The sequence below is a fragment of the Zingiber officinale genome, chromosome 9A (assembly GCF_018446385.1).
Source record: "Zingiber officinale cultivar Zhangliang chromosome 9A, Zo_v1.1, whole genome shotgun sequence".
NCBI lineage: Eukaryota > Viridiplantae > Streptophyta > Magnoliopsida > Zingiberales > Zingiberaceae > Zingiber > Zingiber officinale.
In genome coordinates, this window is record NC_056002.1 from 117,718,958 (window position 1) to 117,728,181 (window position 9,224).

Consider the following 9,224-nt stretch of genomic DNA (forward strand, 5'->3'; position numbering starts at 1 on the left):
TGCCTCCATAGAGTGCCGTAAACAGAAAGTCATATTCCAACCTGAAGTAGAAGTGCAGTTTGAGTACATAGGAGAACCCAAGAGAAAGGCCAAGAAGTTTCTCTCAGCTATGAAGGCACAGAAGTTAATGGATTCAGGATGTACGGAATTTTTAGCACACGTAGTCAGTACCAGACAGGACAAGGACCCACAACTAGCAGAAGTCCGAGTCGTATGTGACTACCCAGCAGTCTTCCCTGAAGAGTTACCAGGATTAGCACCAGACAGGGAGATTGAATTTGAGATAGAGCTCATTCCCGGCACAAATCCTATTTCCAAAGCGCCTTATCGCATGGCCCCAGCAAAATTGAAAGAACTTCATGAGCAATTACAGGAGCTGCTTGACAAGGGCTTCATACACCCCAGTCACTCACCATGGGGAGCGCCTGTATTGTTCATGAAGAAGAAGGACGGGAGCATGCGTCTGTGCATAGATTACAGGGCGCTAAACCAGGTCACAATCAAGAACAGGTATCCTCTTCCCAGAATAGATGACCTGTTTGATCAGCTAAAGGGAGCAGCAGTGTTCTCTAAAATAGACCTCAGATCAGGTTATCATCAGGTGAAGGTTAAAGAAGGGGACATACCCAAAACAGCATTCAGGACTAGATACGAACATTACGAGTTCGTAGTCATGCCCTTTGGCGTGACAAATGCTCTAGCTACTTTCATGGATCTCATGAACAGAGTATTCAGAGAATACTTAGATAAGTTTGTCATCGTATTCATTGATGACATCCTTATCTATTCGAGAACTCAGGAAGAACACGCAGAGCACCTGAGAATAGTGTTACAGACCCTTCAGCAGAATCAGCTATATGCCAAGTTCACAAAATGTGAATTTTGGTTAGATCAGGTGTCCTTCCTAGGTCACATCATCTCAAAGGATGGTATTATGGTAGACCCCAGTAAGATAGAAGCTGTGAGCAATTGGAAGAGACCCAAGAACGCTAGCGAGATCAGAAGCTTTCTAGGATTAGCAGGCTATTACAGAAAATTCGTAGAGGACTTCTCCAGGATAGCCTCGCCACTGACAGCTCTTACCAGAAAGAACAGAAAATATCAGTGGACAGAGGACTGTGAGAACAGTTTCAGCGAGCTGAAAAGGAGATTGACCAGTGCACCTATTCTGACTCTACCAGAGAACACAGACAGCTTCGACATTTATAGTGATGCCTCTAAGTTGGGACTAGGAGAAGTGCTGATGCAAAATGGCAAGGTGATCGCCTACGCCTCTAGACAACTCAAGGATTATGAGAAGAACTATCCTACTCATGACCTTGAGCTTGCAGCAGTAGTGTTCGCTCTCAAGATTTGGAGACATTACTTGTATGGAGCTCAGTGCAGAGTGTATACAGATCATCAGAGTCTGAAGTACTTCTTCACTCAGAAGGATCTGAATATGCGACAGCGCAGATGGCTAGAGCTGGTCAAGGACTACGACATAGACATCCTCTACCACCCAGGAAAAGTAAATAGGGTAGCAGATGCACTTAGCAGAAAGTCCAGTGCTACCCTATTATCTCTAGCAGCCATGTCACCGCCCCTACAGAAGGAGATCTCAGATTTCGGTCTCGAGCTCATAGTCGGACAGCTCTCTACTATGACATTAGAGTCTACCTTGCTCGGTGACATCCAGACAGCTCAGGATCCCGAAATTCAGAGGATCAAGCAAGGCTTAGCAGAATCGGAAGGTGGAGAGTTCAGAATATCCGATAGCGGGTGTTGTATTTTGGTGACAAACTATGTGTTCCGGATCGGGAGGAACTCAAAAGAAGGTTTTAGATGAGGCTCACAAGACTTTATGCGATGTATCCGGCTCCACCAAATGTACCAGACTGAAGAAACATTTTGGTGGCCTGGATGAAGAGATACGCCGATAGTCAAGACCGCCTAACTCGCCGAGGGTTAAGGCGTAACATCGAGACGGGGAGTTTTGCAACCCATACGGATACCGAATGGAAGTGGGAAGACATTTCACGGATTTATAGTGGGATTACCCATAACCACGAATGGTTTTGATACCATCCGGTAATAGTCGACAGATCGACTAAATCAACCCACTTCTTAGCTATCGGGATATCCTACTCCATGGAATAGCTAGCGTTGTATCTCAAGGAGATCGTTAGATTACATGGAGTCCCACAAACCATTATATCGACATAGATAGCAGATTCACATCACACTTCGGGAGTGTGTACAACTTTGGGCACGGTTGAAGTTTAGCATGCCCTTCCATCCTCGAATCGATGGATGACGGAGCGGTAAATCGTGCATCAAGATATGCTCCGAGCACGTGCCCTAGATTTCAAGTTGGTGCAAATATCCGAGTTTAGCAGAATTTGCATACAATAACAGCTATCACTATCGGTATGGCACCTTATGAGGTTCTCTATGGGCTGAGGTGTAGATCTCCAATCTGCTGTATGAGAGTGGTTAATATAAAGAACTAGAACTTCAGACAGATCTAGTGGCAGATACCACAGCAGCCTATACAACAGATCCGCCAGAGGATAGAGACCGCTCAGAAGAAAAGCTATGTTGATATACGGTGCAGACCTTTAGAGTTTTCAGTTGAGGTTCCTCGAGTAGCTCCCATGAAGGAGTAATGCTTTGGGAAGAAGGGCAAGCTAAGTCCCGTTATGTGGGACATCTTATCAGAGAAGAGTGGGCAAGGTAGCATATGAGCTAGAGCTACCTCAGGAAATGTCACTGTCCATAATGTATTTCATGTCTCTATGTTGAAGAAGCATACCCCGGATGCCACCCAGGTGATTGAGCCCCAGCAGGCAGATCCGCTATGACAATCGGTTTATTCAGATAATAGACCGAGCAGTTAAGAAATTGCGGAACAAGGAAGTACCATTAGTCAAAGTTATTTGGCACAGTCACACAACAGAAGAGGCAACTTGGGAGACAGAGGCCAGCATGAGACAGAAGTACCCAGAGTTATTCTAAGTTCGAGGATGAACTTTTTATAAGGTATGGGGGATTGTAACGCTCGAAAATTCTCAAAACTATTTTAGAAATATTCTATGATTTTTCTGGGATTTTTAGATATTTTCCGGAATTTTTCGAGTAGCGGAAGCAGCAAAAATAATTAGAACCGCAAAATAGCTTAGGCGGGAATCGAACCCGGAACCCCTCGGATTCGATAACTTTTAGTTAGCCTTAGTAACAGGTGAACCCAGCAGGGCCATGCTGAAAGAAAGAGGAATTAATTATATTTATATTAGAGTTGGGTTCAATTATCCACTTAATATAAATAGAAGAGTTAGGTTGGGTTTGGTTTATTTAAGAATTTGGTTCGGCAAACTCCTCCCCTCCAAACCCTCACGCCGAACACCCTTCTTCTCTCCTTCTCTCGGTGCCAACCACAAGGAAGACCTAGGGTTCTCTCCCTAGGGCCCCAAGGACATCTTCCGGCGATAAGACGCTCTCCTTCGCGAGGGGAACGCTTAGACGCGAGAAGATCGTCGAGAAGTCGTCTCCACCGGAATTCTAGCGAATAGAATTGTAAGGAAATTAGCGTACGAGGTAAGAAATCCCTCACCTGCAGTATAAGTAGCTCCGTTTGGGTTTCTACGCATTAGTTTAGCTATATGCAGATTTTTATCAACGCATAGCGTGAAATTGACCCTCCTCGCAGGTTTAGGGATTTAGTGAGCACTTCTAGATGGGCCGGACACATAATCCCTCTTCAGTGGGGGTTTCTAGACGTTGTCGGGTGCCTAGAAGTGGTCTCCCTAATAGAGAGGAGAGTTGGGGCACACTAAGTGTTCGATAAAATAGCTAGTTAAGTAAAAATGCAAACTAGGCATTTTAACAGCTCAGTTGAATGCATTAGAAGCATCTAAATCAGTAAATCAGTTTATTCTAGCTTATATGGGACTACGGTCCAATGGGTGGGCTCCCACAGTCGCCTCTGGGTTCAGACAACCTAGCTCTAGGTCCAGATAACCTAGAAACAGCAATTTAGAACAGTTTAGCTATATTCAGTATTTTACCTTTCAGTTGGCACTGTACCGGATTAGATATCCATTGGGTTGGACTCCCACAGTCGTCCCTAGGTTCAGATAACCTAGTAAACCCTACCAAATTCGGGACTTGCAAACCCGGGTTTAGTTAGGGATGCGCCACAGTAAGTACAGTTGTCGGGCCCAACATCACATGATTATTATTTTGATCTACTATGCTATTAGTTTTCAAAACTCATAAAATCAGTTATGTTAGTTGAGTTTGATTTCAGCTTCAGGTTAGCTTCAGTTAGCTTAGTTCTCTATTATTGTTCTATGTGATTAGCCTGCTATGCCATGCTTCAGCTTACATGTTCAGTTATTTCAGTTTATGCTTGCAACCAGAGTATGCCATGCCAGTACATGATTTCAAATAGCATTCTTTAAAAGCATGTTTGCATCGTTGCATGTTTTAGTGAGGTAGTTGGTTTCTTACTAAGCTTTAAGCTTACAGATTCTACTTTCCTTATACTGCAGATAAAGGTAAAGGGAAAATGGACTAGCAGAGGAAGCTGGAGTTCAATGCAAAGATGGTGTGTGTGGCAGGAACTGGAATAAAAGATCCTCAGGGGTTTTAGCAAGCTTAAATAGTTGAATTCTTAGTATTTCTTCTTTCATGCATTTTTAGACCTTAGAATGTTTAAACCATGGGAGATTTATTTAGTTTGTTAGTAATTATGTTAGAATGCTGGTTAATAGTTGCTAGAATATATTCCAATTGATTTTAGAATTGTTGTGTGAGGTTTTGGCACGCCAGAGTGCTGAAATCGAGTTTCGTGGTGGGATCGTAACCGATCGGTCAGACCGATCGTAGTCGAAGTTAGCATTGGATCGGTCACCGACCGATCCATGCGCCGAACAGAGTTTATGGATCGGTCACCGACCGATCCATGTGCGTAACAGAGCACAGACGCCATCGACGGCCACCGATCGATCGGTGAGTTAATCGATCGGTTCATCGACCGATCAGAGGCTCTGGATCGGTCGATAGACCGATCCAACCACACACGGAAACACACAGAAGCGGCATATCTTGTGGATCGGTCACCGATCGATCCTCGGTCCGCTCCAATCAAGCTGGATCGATCACTGGATCGATCCGACAGCCCAATCGATTCATGGATCGATTGAAATGCCTGATTACAGCTAGCAGGACATCCGAGAAGCATAGATTATCCTCCCTAGCATGTGTACAACCCCTAGGTACACCTAGAATATTAAGTTCAGATTTTACAGAGATCAGTTTAGTAAAATTTTAATCAATCCAGATTTCCGCAATAGTAATTTAGCACAACATTATGTAACGAGCAGCCTTATAGCCTAGTCAGTAGAAGGCAGGTCGTTACAGTCTAAGTTTCCAAAATGGACTTAAACTAGACCTATGCCTAAAGTCCCTAATCGGGACTCGTCCTCAATGGGCATTCTCTTCTAGTGACTTACCTTAATTAACATGCAGAATCGTTTGACTTCCTTTCGGTCTACCAGGTCTTCCCACTAGTTATCAGGTACGCAGACCCAACAGGATTTTGGCCAACTGTTAAGTCCTGTAGACCCACCTGGACTTCCTACCAGATATCAGGTCACTTGTTAACCTATCTGGATTACTACACCAGCTATCAGGTTCTCCAGACCTAGCTATATTTTAGCCTGATGTCAGACCTATCAAGTCTTGCACAGTTGGTAGAAAGATTATATTACACAACATCTAACTTTAATGCATTTGTTATTCATCAAAACTTAAGTTTGATCATTGGTGCTAACTGCACCAATAGTTTCATCCTTCTTGATGAGACATCGGTATCTTGTAAGAAATATTTTATAGGAAATTTTCAAGACTAGGTATTGGAATTAGTAGTGTGGGAGAAAAGTAAAATGAAATTAACTTGAGTGATGTTGCATCAACTGCGAGCAACAAAAACAAATGAGCAAAAAATGATCAGATGGAGTCATTGCACCGATTCTGACCTAAGTAAAAAAAAAACTCAAAACAAAACAAACAAATGAAGTGAAAAAAATAATAAGAAGAACCCCCCTATTTGAATGGCGGTTACTCTGATGCCACTTGTAAGATGGATGACACATGAGAGGGGGTGAATCACATGATTTTAAAAACATCTTTTTCTTTTAAAATATAGTGCACAATGAAATAAAACAAACTAAGCAAGAAAATAACACACGTTCAGTTTTATTTGGTTCGGAGCTTTCGACGATACCTGCTCCAAGACCCAGGTCCTTTGGACCTTTTCGATGGGTAATTCACTATCAAATCGCTTTATAAAAGATAGGTTGGTAACAAGACTACCAAAAAACTCAAAACAAAAAAAATGAAGTGAAAAAGCAATAAGAAGAAACTGCCTATTTAATGGTGGTTGCATCAATTTAGAGCGAACAAGGCTTTGATACCACTTGTAGGATCAATAACACATGAGAGAGGAAAGGGGTGAATCACATGATTTTAAAAATATATATTTTTTAAAATAGTATAATAAAACAAACTAAGTAAGAAAATAACACAGGTTCAATTTTACTTTGTTCATAGCGTTCGGTGACTCCTACTCTAAAACCTAGGTCCTTTGGACCTTTTTGATGGGTAATTCACTATCAAATCACTTCTTTACAAAATATAGGTTGGTAACAAGACTACCAACCTTAGAATATAATATGCAGAAAGAAAATGACAGTAATATCAAGCAATAACTACACATTACCCAAGTCTAGGCTCGTTTGAGCATGTAACGATATTGTGTCATTCTTACATCGTTGAGGCTTGAATGCGGTAGAGTATCATCATTTTAGAGCTTGAAGCATAGTAGAAATTGTTGTATTCATAAAGGCTAGTCGAATGCTTCTTTTAAGCACTATTGGAGGCGCCTCCAAGGTCCAGGGCACCTCTAGTAGCACTAATATGATCTGCAACCTTCTATCTTTATCTTCGTGAGGGTGCCTTAAATAGCTCCAAGGCATCTCCAATGCACTGCAAGGCACCTTCCCACTGTGAAACTCTATCCTCAAACTTTATTAGTGTAAAATACCAAAAAAGGATGAATAACCTTAAGGGATTTTTTAAAAATTTTCTGAAATTTTTTCGAAGCTCTTATGACAGGTTTAAGGGAATGAATTTGTAGGTTTGGGAAAATCTTATTTGGAATACCCAAAAGTGAGAGTTGATTGAGGAATTTAACTTATGCTTTAATTAAAAGGACCTAAGTTATAATTTCCCTAATCCTTTTAATTTCCTTCCGCTCGATCTCCTCTCCCTCATCTGCACCAAACTCTTCTTCTTCTTCCCCGAGCCTTTCGTCTCCCCCAAACCGACGGCGCCGCCGCGCCGCCTCGTCTCCATCATGAACAAAACCATCAGCCAAGGAAGAAACCAAGGCACATTTGTTTTTCCCATTTCTCATCCCCTTCCTCTTCCTTATCTTCTCCTTTGCCCTACCGCCGACAGCTTATTCCCGTCCACCTCCGGCCACTACAAGGCTAGCCAAACCATGTCGAGCCTTCCTCTCGTGCCACTGTCCTAGATTGCTGGATCGCCGATCCACCATTCGCCGACACTTGCGCACTACTTGATCGCCAACTCCTCTCCCTTCTTCGGCATCGCGCGTGTGGATTTACCAGCGGAACTTAGAGAGGGAGCTAGCTTCCTCCGATCTTCCTCATCCCTAATTTCTGCATGCCTCAGCGCTGAGCCTTCTATCTTCTTCCATTGTCACATCGATTTCTTGTGTTGGAGCAAAGCCGTGACCATCAGTGCAAGATCTCAGCAGGTGGGTTGGGGTCAGAGGTAGATTCCGTATTCTCCCTCATACACTAATCTTGTGTTTCCCTTGTTTTCCGGGGTATTTGATTTTTCCGTCGCACGCTGGTAGGTAGGTGTTTTACCCTAGCTTTTGATTTGGGGTATTAAGTTTTGATGTGGTGTTGACTTGAGGACATTGTTTGGGGGCAGCAGCTTCGCCTAATTCCCACTATCATTGCGGGCAACGAGCTTCTCCAATGATGAATTCATAGTTGTGCATCTTGGTATGTGAGTTATGGAGTTAACGTTATGCTTAACCTAATTCAACTTATTGTGAAATGGTTATGTTGGATTGATGAATAAGATTTCATGGTTAGATTGAATTAATCAGTAGGATAAATGTGGGAATTATGGATGTGTTGACTCATGATGAGTTAAAGCTAATTCACTAAAGGGATTGAGAGAATAAAGGTTGATCGTTTGAGTAGGGTTAATTAATAGTTAGGGTTAATGATCATATCGATTTGGGTGTTCCCTAACTAGTTTTGGGGATTTTATTTAGCTATTTTATTTATGAGAACTTAGCTAAATAAAATACTTTGATGCAGGACTCTGTTGAGACAGCATCACGACGCGCGATCTATTTCAGATACGATCTCTATTTTTGAGGCGGGTACCTTTGACTTATCTTTTTGATATTGTCATTCTGATATGCTTAGTGAGTTATAGCTAGTAGTAATAGTTATGCTTATATCTACTTGGTATGTCACTACTTGATACCGTAGTTTACCATATTGTTATCTGTTATGCATTTACACTTATGCCCTCTTGATTCTTGCATTGTATACTTATGTAGTGACATACAATGCATTATCGGATACAGATCTAGTTACTAGATTTGCTTGGCATGTGTACCTATTTTACTACTTGGCATGTGTACCTAGTTTATTACCTGGCATGTGTATCTAGGTTTATTACTTAACATGTGTACCTAGTTTATTACCTGACATGTGTATTTAGGTTTATTACTTGGCATGTGTACTTAGATCATTGATATGGATTTGATTTTTCTTTTGCTACACATTATGAGGAGGTTGGTATTTTCAGGATTACATGCTTAGTGTCATGCACCATTTTGCATGATTGCATGCTGAGCGATTGTTGGTTCTATTATTGTTAAGTACATTGCCAGTTACATAGATCTGCACACACAACCACTCATGGGTTAGTGGTATATCAGGCAGGGTGTGTTGTAGCAGGTTTTAGTGAACGCTTTTTATAACACTTAAACGACAACGCTTTTTATAAAAAGTGTTGTCTATTTTTTTTTAACAACGCTTTTAGTGAAAAGCGTTGTCTATTTCATTATTTTCTTATTAATAGACAACGTTTTTCTAAAAATCGTTGTCTATTAGTGATTTTTACGG

At 41.8% G+C, this 9,224-nt stretch overlaps 1 long non-coding RNA gene across 1 annotated transcript; it reads left to right on the forward strand.

The window, feature by feature from the left end:
• Positions 1–7,848: 7,848 nt before the first annotated feature.
• Positions 7,849–8,467, forward strand: LOC122020179. The gene is made up of 2 exons (XR_006122145.1): positions 7,849–8,081; positions 8,406–8,467. It is a non-coding gene; the product is annotated as an uncharacterized LOC122020179 (long non-coding RNA).
• The last annotated feature ends 757 nt before the right edge of the window (positions 8,468–9,224 follow it).